The 17,832-nt window shown below is 39.1% G+C and overlaps 1 long non-coding RNA gene across 1 annotated transcript; it reads left to right on the plus strand.

Annotated features, from left to right (window-relative positions):
• Positions 1 to 4,586: 4,586 nt before the first annotated feature.
• On the plus strand, positions 4,587 to 16,084 carry LOC132396434 (uncharacterized). The gene is made up of 3 exons (XR_009512986.1): positions 4,587 to 4,949; positions 6,475 to 6,581; positions 14,794 to 16,084. It is a non-coding gene; the product is annotated as an uncharacterized LOC132396434 (long non-coding RNA).
• Positions 16,085 to 17,832: the final 1,748 nt, after the last annotated feature.

Consider the following 17,832-nt stretch of genomic DNA (forward strand, 5'->3'; position numbering starts at 1 on the left):
TGAATAAAATATTAGAATCATTGCTTTGCTTATTTTTCCTTTGTATCACTGTGAAGTTACATTGTAATGATTATCCATCATGCTACCTTTGGAGTAAGGCTATTTTTCTTGTATTTTAAATTTAACTTTCCTATGCTTCCTTATAACTTCATATAACTGCTTATATACATGTAATTGTTCATTCAATTGTCTAGTATAGATCATTCTGTATTTCAATAGTTCAATTGTTTAATTGGTTCACATAACTTCAGAGAACGTATACAATCTGAAATTCTTACTCTTTGCAGAAAACAGAAGGAAACCCCAAAGAATGAACAACAGAAAAAAGAGTTAGAATCTCCTGACCTACAAGACCAGCAAAGCATTAACTTTGCCCTCCCCCTCCCCACACATTTCAGCAGGAAGCAACAGCCCCCACCACCCACCAAAGCCCCCAAAGAAGGACCATGATCTGCAGTCGAACAAAATCCATAGTTCACCTGACAATTCAACATTCTCTCCCTCTCTCACACTGGCAAGAGACAGAGAGGTGTCACCCATTCCACAGTGGGGGGGGGGGGGGGCACCAATAAACAGCCGCTGTTACGGTATTGCAGTCTGCCGCATTGCCTTTTATTTCTGAGATTCTCTGATGTGAGTATCGGCAGCAAACTCTCCCTATCATTGCAACGAAGAAAGAGAAATAGAGAGACAGGGAAAGAGAGTAATCATTTGAGTGCAGAGGCCTCTGACGTCCGAATCCACTGTTGTGATGGTCTGTTTCTCCCGCAATGCCTCAGGTGGCAACACCAGCATGTATATTTTCTAGAAGCTTCTCAGCTTTTCTGCAGCAAGCATCACACTATTTGAATCTGGACTTTTAATAGGCTAATTGTTATCACTGGAATGTTGATAGGCTAATTGTTATCACTGGAATGTTGATAGGCTAATTGTTATCACTGGAATGTTGTTATCTCATGTGATTACCAAAACTCCTTTCTCTTTGTTCTTTTTCTTTGTTTTTTTTGTTCTTGGAAGACTAAATAAAACATCCACGACCACCAAGTTTTATGCCTCATTCTTGACTTGTGAAGAACCTTGGATCAATGTCACCAGATCCAACATCACTCTGGCTGCCAAAATGAGGACTGGAGATACACAAAATACAAAATACAATCATTCTTCTAGGCAGGCAAACTTGTTATTAATTTATTCTATCTTTCTCATTCAAAAAATTGTGAATCACAGTCTCTCAGCTATTCTGGTAACTTCTTTTGATTATGACACCTGAATTCCACATTAAGCGATCTGACTGCTCCTTTGTAATGAGTTAAAACCTAGTTGGAGTCTGCAAGATAATACCTAGTAACATCTCTTAAATATAACAGAATCTGACTGCTGAATGTAGGAAATATATAGCTGCAATTTTATGTATGCTTGCACTAATTTTAAAAATTATACTATTTTGTTCTCAAACCCAAGGATAGCCTTTATTATCCTTCTTTAATTGAACTGAATAGTTTGCTGCAGTATTTAATAGGGCAGTGAGTATCAACCACGTTGCTATGGGTCCAGAGTCATATATCGACCAAACCTGAGATAGCCGATAGATTTTCTTCCCCAAAGGACACTAATAAACCAGATGGGGTTTTACAACAATCTATCATGTTAGAAAATATATGTGCTTGAGGTACAAAGAAGGGTCAGTTTGTTAGAGAACCCAATGCTCAGGGGACTAGGTTGTAAAGTTAGTTTAATAATAATCATGAGATTTTCAATATTAAATGTAGATGTATTAAAGAAAGACTTCAAAGGGAGACTAAATGCAAATCAAAGTGTAAAAGATTATCCTGAGTACCATATCAAAGTGAGCAATGTCAATCAGATAAGGGAATGTAAACATATACAGGTGTAAAAGCAAGTACAACTGTCTCGAAAGCACTTCCTGGAGTGATTCATTTGAAATAGCATATTTGGAAGCAACAACTGGGACATTAAAGATAGCTGAATATTATGAGGTAGACGGTAAGTTTCATTGGATGCATAAACTATATCAAAGAAAGCTTCCTTCAGCCTCACGCAGAGCTTGTATTTAAAACATTTAAAGTGGCCACTGAATGTATGTTCACGGACCATCCACTTCATGGTTCAGCCTGTTGTGAGTTCAGACATGTTCTTTTGCCCACCACTCTTGCAACTCCTGATTATTTAAGCTACTGTTGCTTTCCTGTCAGCTTGAATCAGTCTGGCCATTCTCCACCAACATCTCTCATTAACAAGTTTTTGCCCACAGAAACACCACTCACTGGATGTCTTGATTTTCGCAATGTTCCCCATAAACTCTAGAGCCTGTTGTGTCCGAAAATCCTGGGAGATCAGCAGTTTCTGACCTCAAGCCACCCCGTTTGCACCAATAATCATTACTTGATGACTTTTCTTCCCCATTCTGATGTTTGGTCTAAACAACAACTGAACCTCTTGACCATTTCAATGTGCTTTTATGCATTGATTTGCTGTCACATAACTGGTTTATTAGGTATTTGAGTTAATAAGCAGGTTCACAGGTGTAACTAATAAGTAGCCACTGAGTTTATAAACATTATATACTAATTTCACTACCCCCTTGTTACTGTGTGATCATACCTGGAGTTTCAGATTACATTAATTTTGGAATATTAACTTTAAAAGCATTCAAGTAATCTTTATGGGATTCTTTCTGTTCTCTTTACACTAAATTGGTCATTAATTTTACTTAGCAATGCAACTGTTTCACTTCTCAGAGCACCTCATTATCTTTTACGAGGGGCACAATATACGGCAGAAGAAATAAAAGAAGGAAATGACATTGGAGCTATCAATTTTCCATGATGCCAAATGTTCCCCACAAATGAGGTCACTCTGAGAACTTTTTCTAGTAAATTACCAGGATCACTCTGATTTAGTACCCAGAGGTAAGTATAACTCAGTCAACAAACTCCCATCTGATCATAGGTGAAATATATTCCTTGCAAAATGTCAATGAATATCTAATAATTAACTTAATAAATGAAGATAAACAAATTAGATTTTGGTATAGGATGCCTCATTTAACTTTGATGGCTGCTATTAGCTTGTTTGCAGCGTTGGGGAAAAGCCGGTACGAAGTAAAAACATTGGGTAGTTGGATACCTGCTTTTCATGATTCCTGGACAAACTGGCTGGACTTGATCAAAAAGGCTCACACTGCTCTGCCTGTCAAGATCATCCCTTTGCATCTTGAATGATATCCAAAGGCAGGAAATTGATTCCGGCTGTAGCCAAGACAGCACTTCCCGTACAGACCCTAATGACGTCAGAGGCTGAATTTGACTTTGATCATCCATTGTCTTCCTGACGAGATCGAATAATATCAGAATCTGATAATACAAAACTTGCTGGCAACTGAGGTAAGGCATACACACTTTCCTATGTGAGCAGATTTATTCATTTACTGGCATCTTTAGATATTTCTGAGCACTTAAATAGTTCACTGTTTCTATCTGTATCTTTGTTTAAGCCTGAATGATGGATAAACATCAGTTTTTTCTCAACATAGAGTAGTAACAGCAGAGAAAGACTTACATTTCCGTATCACAGAAACATATTGAGATACATTACTCTGGAAAATTAAGCACAGTATTTGCAGTCAGAGGAGATTGCAGTCATTTATCGTGCTGTGAGCCCTTGACACACCATGGTCATAATCCATGTGTCTGCTAATTTCCCAGGACGCTGTCAAGAATTGTTCAGTCTGCCTTATTTATTTATTCTGCTGGTCTTTTACAGTGGCTCTATCTATATGTTTCAGAATGTCAGGGTCAACTTCACTCCACAGAAAAACAGTGGATGTGGATTCTATAGCTTTGAACACTCATGTGATATTCATGTTGTTTTCCTACTCTCCTTAGCTCTGTGTCACCAAGTGACAAGATTTTCTGATGTGAACTCCACTGGGAATCCAGCAGACAATGGACATGAGAAGCTGTTACTTTCCATAACTTTCTAAAGGATGATAAAAGAAAGTTTCTGAAGAAGATATAACCAGATTTTTTGAAGGTGGCAGTTGAAATCCTTCTAAGAGATAACATTAATTATTATTATTGTAACATAAAAGCTTGTTTTTAGTTATTTATAATGCACCGTTTGACAAGTTTGAAAGCTTATTGCTTCTGAAGCATATACCAAAATTTGTACATGCCTTTCTATTTATAGGGAGAAAAAATAAATTGCCATTTCTATGGATGGCAATAATTCAAGGCTGATTTCCTTTTAACGTTTCTCCCTGGATATTGTTCGTAGCTGCTGTCTGGGGAGAATTGAAGCAGGTGCACCTTAGTGTTGAAATTATTTAGAAAGAAGTTTGAATAATGGAGATAGAATTTGATCTGATAGGTCTTTGAAAAATAAATTGTACTTACCATAATCGCTGCAGCTACAGTTCAAAGTTCAAAGTAAATTTATTATCGAAGTACATATATGTCATCATATACAATCTTGAAATTCATTTTCTTGTGGGCATTCACAGTAAATACAAGTAAAACAATAGAATCGATGAAAGACAGCATGCAGCAGTGGCAACAGCTAATGTGCAAAAAATAAAACAATCTGTGCAAATACAAAAAGAAAGGGAAGAAAAAATAATAAACAGATAATCAATAAATATTAAGAATATGTGATAAAGAGTCCTTAAAGGTGAGTCCATATCATTTGTGGGAACAGTTCAATGATGGGAGAAATAACATTGAGTGAAGTTATCCCCTCTGGTTCAAGAACCTGATGGCTGTTCCTGATCCTGATGGTGCAGGTCCTGATGTTCTCATTCATCCTTCCTGATGGCAGCAGGGAGAAGAGACCATGACTTGGATGGTTGTCGTCCCTGATGATGGATACAGCTCTCCTGTGAGACTGTGCTGTGTATAGCTGAGCTTAGTGGTCGGGAACCAAAACAAAAGGTAACAATTACATAAGTAACTTATTCTTTGAAAGTACATAAGGGGGTGTTACTTTAACATCATTGTTTAAATACATGGATTTTTTTTATAATGAGTGAATATGTTAGTTTGCATATTTGTGATATCTTGAATAACCTTTCCCTGCAAGGATATAGCAAGCAGAACCAACTTTAAACAAGGTTTTTCAGCATAATATGAGATATGATTTATTGCTGTAACCTGAGTGAATTTCATCTGCTTGACCCTGGGAACATTGCTACCATTTTCATGTTCCGTTTCTGCAAACTCATTTGATGAAAAAAAAACAGAGTTAAGTAAGCAAGTAATATGTTTTTTTGTATTAATCCTGCAAGCACCAAAATAAGTCCAGTGTCACTGTGGAGTCAGCAGGGTGATTAATGTTAAAGTTGTATGATGTGACACTATTAGTAATGGATCATTTTTGATGCATCACCAGAAGGAAATGTGTTTATCATAAAATATTAAATCTAAAAATCGCTCCGAACTAATTTGAACCAAGCTCAGAAATGCTGAACTAATGTTAATGATTTTATGAAAGCAATAAAAATAAACTCCTTCAAGAAATGAAATCGGAATAATAGTTTATCAACAACCATCGACTTGTTCTTTCTTTGTGAAAACGACAAACCATATTTGAAAATGTGGCTGGTTTGCCCTATTGAGCGTCTACCTAGTCTATTTATGCCAATATCTTGCCTATTGTGATTTGCAAGTTGGTTTGGTCCGCAGATAATATGAAGGCTGGTGTCAGTTTTTTGTACGTTCCAAATAATTGAAGAGCTTAGAGAGTAATATGGGATAGGGTATATTTTTTTTAACTTGATTTTACAGTTTTCCCTCCCAGAGGGTTAGGTTAAATCTATAGCCCAATTAACTTTGATCAAAGTATTTGATCCAATAACCATTAATAATGTAATATTTTTATGTGTATTATGTATATAGAATAGCATGTTTCATTTTATGAAGCTTCTTTCTAAACTGTGCTCAGCTTTACAATAGAAGGACATCTGAATAAAATATTTCTGTTTTTGACCTTTTAAGCACAGCTAGATTATGAAGTCATATGTGGAAGGTTGTGAGTATGCCCTTATTCGATACTAAGGTATGGAATAATCATTAAAATATTACAATGTGACGCACAATGAATATTTTCATCACTCTCACTGAGAGTCAGTGAAATTTAACCTGTCATCATCTGCTAGATCTCTAAGAAATTTTAAAGTTTTCCTTCATTAATGGTGAGAGAAAAATTCCGATCTCCTTTTATTTGCTTTTAATTCAAACCCGAGAGATTTTCCATTTCCTTTACAGGTGTTTAGTCCATTGCCTACTGAGAGACAGAGCACTAAGGCAAGAACTGCAGTTACACAATATTCCCTATGCTGTGTCGGCTTGGGGGAGCCAACACTGTTTAATTTTTGTTACCTGTAAAACTGCACACTTACAGATGAACTACAGTGCATCTGCTTTCCTTTAATATATCGTTGTGGTGTCTCACTTTCAGGTCTTTAAAATTAACGTGACGGAAGGAGGAGTTGTGGGGTTTGGAAGAGCAGAACAATTACAGCTCGAGTTGCAACAGAAACAGAAAATGATGGAGACACTCAGCAGGTTAGGGAACATGCACGGAGAGAGAAACAATGTAAATATTTCAGGCTGATGGCCTGAAAGGCTATCTCTTTTGAAAAGTCATCAGCCTGAACAATTTAACTCTCTTTCCCCTCTCTATTGATGATGCCTTATCTGCTGAGCATTTTCACAATTTTATAAACACAAAAGAATTTGCAGATGCCGGAAACCCAGATACACACACACACACACACACACACACACACACACACACACACACACACACACACACACACACACACACACACACACACACACACACACACACACACACACTTCTTACCCAGACCCTTCATCAGGTTGGTGAACTGTCTCAACCCCAAAAAATCGTCTGATTTTCAGAATTTTCTAGTTTTATTTCAATTTTGCTTCATCTTCAAAGTTTTGTTTTTTATTATATTCAAATGTGACTCTGATGATTTAAACTAAGCCTCACTTCACATAGATGGTAAATAGGTGGCCTCCTAATATCGATTATAGCAATATCTCAGATTGCTGATCACATATGAAAAATAAAACCATAAAACCACAAGATCATAAGACATGGAGCTGAATTAGGCCATTTGGCCCATCAGGTCTGCTCTGCCATTTCATCATGGCTGATCCATTTCCCTCTCAAACCCATTCTTCTGTCTTCTCCCTGTAATCTTTCATACTCCGAATTATCAAAAATCTATCAACCTATGTCTTAAATGTCCTAAATACTTCCACAGCCACCTGTGGCAGTGAATTTCACAGATTCACTACCCTATGGGTTAAGAAATTCCTCCTCATCTTTCTTCTGAATAGACATCTCCGTATTCTGAAGTTGTGTCCTCTGGTCCTAGACTCCCACACTACAGGAAACATCCTCCGTACATCCACTCTATCTAGGCCTTTCTACATTTGATGGGTTTCAATGAGATTATACAGGCCTAAAGCCACTAAATACTCCTTATATTATAAAGTTATATTTAAAAGCTCTTCATTTCCAGAATCATTTTTGTAACCTCTTTTGAAACTTCTCCAATGTCAGCACATCCTTTCATAGTTAAGGGACACAAAATTGCACACAATACCCCAAGTGAGGCCTTGTAAAGCCTCAGCATTACATCCTTGTTTTTATATTAAAGTCATCTCGAAATGAATGCTAACATTACATTTTCCTTCCTCACCACTGACTCAACCTTCAAGTTAAGCTATAGGGAATCCTGCAATAGGACTCCCAAGTCCATATGCACCTCAGATTTTTGAATATTCTATCTGTTTAGAAAATAGTCTAAGCTTTTATTCCTTCTAACAAAGTGCATGACCATACACATCCCAACACTGTATTCTACCTGCTACCTGCTACATATGTGATCAGCCCTGTGGTTTGTTCATCCTGCAGGGATATTATCAAGTCCAAAGAAGAAACATATAAATTAGCAAAAAAAAAGTGGCACACCTGAGGACTGGGAGAAATTCAGAGACCAGCAGAGGAGGACAAAGGGCTTATTTAGGAAAGGGAAAAAAAGATTATGAGAGAAAGCTGGCAGGGAACATAAAAACTGACTGTAAAAGCTTTTATAGATACGTGAAAAGAAAAAGATTGGTCAAGACAAATGTAGGTCCTTTACAGTCAGAAACAGGTGAATTGATCATAGGGAACAAAGATATGGCAGACCAATTGAATAACTACTTTGGTTCTGTCTTCACTAAGGAGGACATAAATAATCTTCCAGAAATAGTAAGGGACCGAGGGGCTAGTGAGATGGAGGAACTGAGGGAAATACATGTTAGTAGGGAAGTAGTGTTAGGTAAATTGAAGGGATTCAAGGCAGATAAATCCCCAGGGCCAGATGGTCTACATCCCAGAGTGCTTAAGGAAGTAGCCCAAGAAATAGTGGATGTATTAGTGATAATTTTTCAAAACTCCTTAGATTCTGGATTAGTTTCTAAGGATTGGAGGGTGGCTAATGTAACCCCACTTTTTAAAAAAGGAGGGAGAGAGAAACCGGGGAATTATAGACCGGTTAGTCTGACATCGGTGGTGGGGAAAATGCTAGAGTCGGTTATCAAAGATGTGATAACAGCAAATTTGGAAAGAGGTGAAATCATCGGACAAAGTCAGCATGGATTTGTGAAAAGAAAATCATGTCTGACGAATTTTATAGAATTTTTTGAAGATGTAACTAGTAGAGTGGATGGGGGAGAGCCAGTGGATGTGGTATATTTAGAATTTCAAAAGGCTTTTGACAAGGTCCCACACAGGAGATTAGTGTGCAAACTTAAAGCACACGGTATTGGGGGTATGGTATTGATGTGGATAGAGAATTGGTTGGCAGACAGGAAGCAAAAAGTGGAAGTAAATGGGAACTTTTCAGAATGGCAGGCAGTGACTAGTGGGGTACTGCAAGGCTCAGTGCTGGGACCCCAGTTGTTTACAATATATATTAATGATTTAGACAAGGGAATTAAATGCAGCATCTCCAAGTTTGCGGATGACACGAAGCTGGGCGGCGATGTTAGCTGTGAGGAGGATGCTAAGAGGATGCAGGGTGACTTGGATAGGTTAGGTGAGTGGGCAAATTCATGGCAGATGCAAATTAATGTGGATAAATGTGAGGTTATTCACTTTGGTTGCAAGAACAGGAAAACAGATTATTATCTGATCAGTGGCCGATCAGGAAAAGGGGATTTGCAACGAGACCTGGGTGTCATTGTACACCAGTCATTGAAGGTGGGCATGCAGGTACAGCAGGTGGTGAAAATGGCAAATGGTATGTTGGCATTCATAGAAAAAGGATTTGAGTACAGGAGCAGGGAGGTTCTACTGCAGTTGTAGAAGGCCTTGGTGAGACCGCACCTAGAATATTGTGTACAGTTCTGCTCCCCTAATCTGTGGAAAGACATTCTTGCCTTAAAGGGAGTACAGAGAAGGTTCACCAGATTGATTCCTGGGATGGCAGGACTTTCATATGAAGAAAGACTGGATCGACTAGGCTTATACTCACTGGAATTTAGAAGATTGAGGGGGGATCTTATTGAAATGTATAAAATTCTAAAGGGATTGGACAGGCTAGATGCCCGAAGATTGTTTCCGATGTTGGGGAAGTCCAGAACGAAGGATCACAGTTTAAGGATAAAGGGGAAGCCTTTTAGGACCGAGATGAGGAAAAACTTCTTCACACAGAGAGTGGTAAATCTGTGGAATTCTCTGCCACAGGAAACAGTTGAGGCTGGTTCATTGGCTATATTTAAGAGGAAGTTAGATATGGCCCTTATGGCTAAAGGGGTCAGGAGGTATGGGGAGAAAGCAGGTACAGGGTTCTGAGTTGGATGATCAGCCATGATCATACTGAATGGCAGTGCAGGCTTGAAGGGCTGAATGGCCTACTCCTACACCTATTTTCTATGTTTCTATGTTTCTTTGCCCATTCTTCTAATCTGTCTAAGTCCTTCTACAGTGCCCCTGCTTCCACAGCACTACCTGCTCCTCCATCTATCTGGGTATTGTCCACAAACTTGGCCACAAAGCCATCAATTCTGTCAACCTACAACTTAAAAATAAGTGTTCCCAACATCAACCCCGTGAAACACCACCTGTCGCCGGTAGCCAACCAGAAAAGTCTCCCTTTATTCCCATTCTTTGCCTCCTGTCAATCAGCCAATGCTCTATCCATGTTAATTTTTTTCCTGTAATGTCATGGACTCTTACCTTGTTAACCTCATGTGCGGCACCTTGTCAAAAGCCTTCTGAAAATCCAAGTAAACACCATCCATCAATTTTCCTTTGTCTATCCTGCTTGTTATTTCTTTAAAGAATTCCAACAGATTTGTCGGGCAAGATTTTCCCTTGAAGATACCATACTGACTATGGCATATTTTATCATGTCCCTCCAAGTATTCTGAAACCACATCCTTAACAATCGACTCCAACATCTTCCCAGCCACTAAGGTCAGACTAAATGGCCTATACTTTCCTTTCTTCTGCCTCTCTCCTTTCTTGAAGAGTGGAGTGACGTTTGCAATTTTCCTGTCACCCAGAGCCATTGCAGAATCTAGTGATTCTTGAAAGACCATTACTAATACCTCCACAATCTCTTCAGCCTCCTCTTTCAGAATCCTGGTGTGCACACCATCTGTCCAGGTGACTTATCTACCTTCAGAACTTTCAGTTTCCCAAGAATGTTGTCCCTAGTAACGATAACTTCACACACTTTATGACTACTGACACCTGGAACTTCCACCATGCTGCTAGTGTCTTCCACAGTGAAGATGGATGCAAAATACTTATTAGTTCATCTGTCATTTCCTTGTCCCTAATTACTACCTCTCCAGCATTCTTTTCCAGTGGTTCGATATCCAATCTCACCTCTCCTTTACACCTCAGCTTTCTGAAGAAAAATTTGGTATCTTCTTTAATGTTATTGGCTCACTTATTTTCTTATTCCATCTTACCTTTTTAATGATTCTTTTTTACTCATCTTCTGTTTGTATTTAAAATCTTCCCAATTCTCTAAGTTCCTTCTAATTTTTGCACTCTTATATGCCTTCTCTTTAACTTTGTTGGCTTTGGCTTCCTTTGTTAGCGATGGTTATGCCATCATGCCTTTAGAATACTTCTTCCTCTTTGGGAAGTCTATATCCTGTGCCTTTTGAATTGCTTCCAGAAATTCCAACCATTTTTGACCTGCCATCATTCTTCCCGTGCTCTTTCCCAAACAATTCTGGCCAACTCCTCTCTCATTCCTCTGTAATTTCTTTCACTCCACTGTAATACTGGTGCATCCGCCTTTAGCTTCTCTTTCTCATATTTCAGGGTGAAGTTGATCATATTATGATCACTTGCCCCAGGGGTTCTTTTACCTTAAGCTCGCTAATCAGTTTCAGTTCATTGTTCAACACTCAGTCCAGGATAGTTGATCCTCTAGTGAGCGCAGCCATGAACTGCTCTAAAAAGCCATCTTGTAGACAATCTAGAAATTCCTCCTCTTGGAATCCCACACCAACTTAATTTTCCCAATGTACCTGCATATTGAAAACCCCCATGACTAGTGTAATGTTGCCCTTAGACATGCATTTTCTATCTCCCATTGCAACTTGTAGACCACATTCTTACCACTGTTTAGGGGGTATCTATACAACCCATCAGGGTCTTTTTATCCTTGTAATTCCTTAAGTCTATTCACAATGTTTCAACACCTTCCAACCCTATGCCACCCTCTCTGCATTCCTGCCTATTCTTTCAATAAAATGTGTATTCTTGGACATCAAGCTCCCAGCTATAATCTTCTTTCAACCATGATTCAGTGATGCCTACAATATCATACACACCAATCTGTAGCTGTGCTATGTTCATCAAGCTTATTCCATATACTGCACACATTCAAATATAACACCTGCAGTCCTGTATTGACCCTTTTCAATTTTATCTGCCCTTTACGTTGCAGCTCATCCTATTGACTGCAATTTTGCCCTATCATCAGCCTCTCCTTGCTAGGAGTCTCACTTCACATTTCCTCTGTTTGTAAACCAACTACCTTATCTTCAGTGTTATCACTCCAGTACCCATCCCCCTGCCAAATTAGTTTAAACCGTCCTCGAACAACTCTAGCCAACTTGTCTGCAAGAATTTTGGAACCCCTCAGGTTCAGGTGTAACTTGCCCCCTTTTCAGAGGTTATACTTGCCCCAAAATAGATTTCAATGATACATAAATCTGAACCCCTGTCCTCAGCACCAGTTCCTCAGCTACACATTCATCTGCCAAATCATCCTATTATTACCCTGACTGGCATGTGGCACAAGCAGCAACCCAGAGATAACTGCCCCGCAGGTCCTGTTTCTCGGCTTTCTACCCAGCTCCTTAAAACTTCTCTTCAGGAGTTCAACACCTTGTCTACTTATGTCATTGGTGCCAATATGGACCAAGACTTCAGACTGCTTACCCTTGCCCTTGAGAATGCCATGGGCATGATGCGAGACATCCCTTATCCTGCCACCAGGGAGGCAACATGCTATCCGGGTGTCTCTATCACACCCACAGAACCTCATCTCCGTTCCACCCACTAAATAATCTTCTATCAACACTGCAGTCTTCTTCACCTCTCTACTCTTCCTTGCCACAACACCAAACTCAGTGCCAGAGACTTGGTCACTGTGGCTGCCCCCGGTATGTCATCGCCTCAACAGAATGTAAAGTTATATACTTATTACTGAGGGGAATTGCCACAGGTGTACTCTGCAATGGCTGTGCATTTCCCCTCCTTCTCCTGACAGTCACTCAATTACCTGTCTCCTGCAGCCTAGGGGTAACTACTTCTCTGTAGCTCCTGTCTATCACTTCCTCATTCTTCCAAATGAAAAAAAGCTGCAGGTCCATTTCCTTAATATGTTCTTTCAGGAGCTGGAGCTCAGTACACCTGATGCAGATGTGTTTTTCTGGGAGACTGGTCTCCCACATCCCACACACAATTCAAAAGACTGCCCAGAGCCATTTTCACTATACAATGCAGTAATACATGAGGAATGAACAAATAGGAACACAAAGATGTTTACCTCACCTAAGCCTGATCTCACCTAAGCCTGTTGAGCCAAAGCTACTCTGGAGACTGGCACACTCCAAAACAATGGCTGTTCCACTTGCACCTCTGCTACTTTTATTGGCCCTTTCTAAAGAATCCCTTTTGCCGACTGGTTGCTCCTCAACTCAGAGAATCTGCCGTGAAACCCTGTCTTTGAAATCTTGATCACTGCCCTGATTACGAAGCAGCTCTTTTCAGGCAGACGTGGTGAAGCTTGCCCAACTCAGAGAAAACTCCGTGGAAGTTCTAATTTTTAAATCCTAATGTAGACCTGACTTAAAGGTGGCTCTTTTTATGCAATGCCTCTTGCTGATTGGTCTTTCCTGCTGAAAAACTCTGCCTTTGAAATCTCGACTGCCATCCTGATTAAAAAATAGCTCTTTTCACACACCCCTTTTTTGGATTGTCCAATTCAGGCTACTGGATTTAAGTGATATGTGAGTGATAACTAAATATGTGAGAGTGGAGTCATATTTTGGAAAAGGGGAAGGCAGAGGAGAGAGAACAGAGAACACCAGAGAGGTCTTCTGTAATGATCAATAAACCAATTGCCTGGAATCAAATTACATTGCCCAGTGTCTCAGGGCTGAGTGTGTCTGCACCTATGCTATCCCCTGCCCCGGCACTCCTTCTCTGCCACCTGTCCCACACCCCCCCCCCCCTCTCTCCCATGGCACTCCACCCTTGCCATTCTCAGCACCCTTTGCTCCTGTCAGGCTTTCAAACTTGCTCTCCACTCCACGTTGACAGATATAGTACTGTACAAACGACTTAGGTACGCTAGCTGTATGCAGTAAATATGCGTAAAACTTTTGCACAGTAAAGTTCTACCTTGAGATTCATTTTCTTGCTGGCTTTTACAGGAAAGTAAAGAAATACAATAGAATTCATGAAAAAAAACAGACATAAGGAAAGACTGACAAGCTACCAATGTGCAAAAGACAAAATTGTTCAGATAATAAATAAACTACAGTTATAAAGAGTCCTTAAAATAAATCTGAAGGTTGTAGAAGTTTAGAGTTGAGGTGAGTGGAATTATCCACGCTAGTTCAGAAGCCTGATAGTTTTAGGATAACAGTTGTTCCTAAGCCTAGTAGCATGGGAACTAAGGCTTCTGTACCCCCTCCCCAATGGTATTAGCAAGAAGGGAGCATGGACTGGACAGTGGGCATCCTTGATGATGGATGCAGCTTCCATGTGGCAGTGCTCTGTGTAAATGTGCTCATGGTGGAGATGTCTTGGCCTGCGATGTTCTGGGTTGTACCCATCACTCTTTGTAGACTCTTCCATTCAAATGAGAATGTCTTTTTTTTTCAAGAAGGCTTTATGAACATATTTGAAGTGTTTTCTCTGCCCTTTTGCTTATCTCTTGCTGTGATTGCGTTCAGAGTTGAGTTCGTGTTTTGGGAGTTTGGTGTGGCCCATCCATCAGAGCTGGCTGCATGTAATCGATACTCAGATGCTAGGGATGTTTCAGTTAACCCACCAATGATTTTGGAAAATTTTGTGGAGATAGCATTGATGGTAACTTCTGAGTACTTTAACTGTTAAAGTTATTTTAAAAGATTTTAGTGAGCAGGCATCTTTGTTCTCTGGCAGGTCAGGTGCATAGTTTAATAAAATGATCATTTAATATTTTTCTTTCAGATAATCAAAACCTATGCTGATACATGGAAGGTGATGCTGAATTTCAGCAATAATGTTTGCTTTCATTGAGAGGTGACTCCTAAGATAGGGAACATCCTTGGGTGTTGACAGAAATGAAGAATCTACACAAATTACAGTTATCAGCCAATATATATTACAGTTATACTGATACCAGATCCTTCCAAACAGATTCCGTTATTCTGGTCATAATTTTGTTTTTGTTGAAGCGAGGATTTTGGTGTACCAGCAGAGATATTACTTTTCTCTTGAGATATGATCATAGTTCAAAGTAAATTTATTATCAAAGTACATGTCTGTCACCATATACTGCTCTGAGATTCATTTTCTGGCAGGAATTTACAATAGAACAAAGAAATACAATAGAATTAATGGAAAACTGCATGCAAACAATATCTGACAACCATTGGAGTTTCCAATCCAAGAATGTTGTGTATTTAATATTTAGGTAATATTTGACTAATATTGTAAATATATTGTTTGATTAATTATGCTTTGTTTAAATAACAGGTTATTTGTTATTGTGTTGCCCATTTATTTAGCTTTATTACATTTTAATTTTAAATAATTCATTTGTAACTATTTTCTAGTTAAAGTTAAAGGTTGATAACTACATTGCAGTTGTTGAAGGGAAATTCATCATCAGTGATGTATCGTGGCATGTGATGATGTCACACCGGGTTTTGCTGTGTCTTGTGGGTAAGTTCCGGTTTTGGAGGTTTGGGAAGGGGGGGGGGGGGGCTTGCATGTGCAGGATCAATGCAAGCAGCTCCATTTCTACTCACTAAGAAACATCATAGAAGCAATGCTGTAAGTCCATATGATAGTCGATATGTTGAAGTAAAAATGTTAACGCTGATTCTGTTAAAAGAAATGACAGTTGATGAGGTTTATTTTCTTGTGCTATTGAAAGCATTGCTGGGACGCTTGTGTTGGAATCTATTTAAAGTTGTTGATGGTGTAGGCAGATTCTGACTGTATGTTTTACTTTAATGAGACTTTATAGTTTGTTGTAGCTTTACTTTTACAAGTATTTATGATGCAAATGTGATGCCAAGAAGGAAACAGATACTGTATATATTTTGTATTATTTTATAAATAGTTTTCACCATACGTTAATGTGGAACAGTTAGTCTTTCTGTGACTCTGTCTTCATCGGCTCCGGTTTAACTTGGTGTTTAGTCCAGAGTTTCAACACTTTGCACGAGAACACTACTGTTATATATAAAAGTAAGTGAATGGCATACATCATTATGCCACCACATAAAAAGCGTGTGCCTCACTAAAATAAAGAATAAACTTAAGACATGGATTCCTGGCACCATGTTTCTTTTTGATTTTTTTTTATTTTGGAGCTACAAAACTTAACAGTGGCAATGAGGAAGTTTAGTGATGGGCTTAATGAAGCACTGAGAGATAGTTTAGTTTGTGGTATCTTACAGGAAAGTAGTCAAAAATGGCTCCTAACAAGCACAACATACATTTAAAAGAGCAGTTGAAATTGCTGTATCAATGGAAAAAGCAGACTGAGGCAAAGTTGAGTTTCAGTCAGGAATGAAAATAAGCATGAGCAAAATTGCAATGTCTAAACCAAGCATTCCCAACCTGGATCGCACAGATCCCTCAGTTAATGGTAGGGTTCCATTGCATTAAAAAGGTTTGGGAAGCCCTGCTCTAAACAGCCAACTGCCTGGGTGAACAAATTGTGTTACAATTATGGCAGAGGCTCACATACACTGGACCAATGCAGGTTTAAAAGTGCAATTTGCAGAAAATACAACAAAGTCGGACATACACAAAGAGCATGTTGGGCAGACAGAAATAAACAGACCGTACAGGGAAGAGAAAAAGATAAAAAGTCAAGTTGCAGTTTTGAAAAGAGCTCTAACCTGCATGCAGTTGATGAAGCACCTGAAAATGATGAGAGTGATGCAGGACTGGGTAGTTTTGAGATTTATAGTGTGAAAACTATCAATGGACAAGCAATATGGCTTACACCTGAAGTGAATAGCAAATTAATTAAAATCAAATTGTACACTGGTTTGGCTGTTTCAATCATTCCACAAAATGAGTCTGTTCACAGATGCTGAACTGAAGCCCGTAGGTATCCAACTAAGAAATTTTACTGGAGAACAGATAACTCCAGTGGGAATGACATTCTTAACAGTGAAATACAACAACCAACAAGCTATATTGGGCTTGTATGCGGTAAAAACAGGAGAGCCAACGTTGTGCGATTGGCAGAGACAAGTACAGCTTGATTCCACCAATTGCATGCCACATCCCCTGCAACAGAGTCCATTGAACACAAATTAAGAAAGGTTCTGGAAATTCAAGGAAAGCATTGGAAAATTCAAATATATCAAAGGTTAAACAGCATTAAATGAAAATGTTGCAGCATAGTTATTGACAAAGCCTGTTGATTCCTCATACTATCAGTGATAAAGTAGCCAGTGAGCTAGATTGCATGGAGGCTGAAAGAAATCTTTCCAATTTGCGTGGAGCCCACGGGCAATGCCTTAGTCCCAGTAGCCAAGAACAATGGCTCTATCAGGATCTGTGGTGATTTTAAAGTCACCATAAACCCAGCACTGAAAGTAAATCACTGCCCTCTGCCCAGATTACAGAATATACTTATAAACCTTTCTGGAGGAAAATACTTCAGCAAAGTGGACTCAGCTGAAGCTTACCTACGGATGGAGATAGAACAAAAGTCTAAAGTGTTTTGCACTGTAAACATTCACAAAGGGCTTTGTCACTATAATAGGCTTTGGAGTAGCATCTGCGCCTGCACTCTGGCAAAAAGTGATGGACCAGGTACTGCAAGGCTACCCAGACATTCCGTCCTGTCTAAATAACATCATTGTTGCCAGAAAGGATGACAAGGAACACCTCCAGAATCTCAAGACTGTGTTAAAAAGATGAGAAGTTTATGGGCACAGAGCACATGCAACAAGTGTGAATTCTTTAAACCAAGCACCACTTACTATGAGTACACTATTGACACACAAGGACTGCATA

This window comes from Hypanus sabinus, chromosome 7, assembly GCF_030144855.1.
Source record: "Hypanus sabinus isolate sHypSab1 chromosome 7, sHypSab1.hap1, whole genome shotgun sequence".
Lineage (NCBI taxonomy): Eukaryota > Metazoa > Chordata > Chondrichthyes > Myliobatiformes > Dasyatidae > Hypanus > Hypanus sabinus.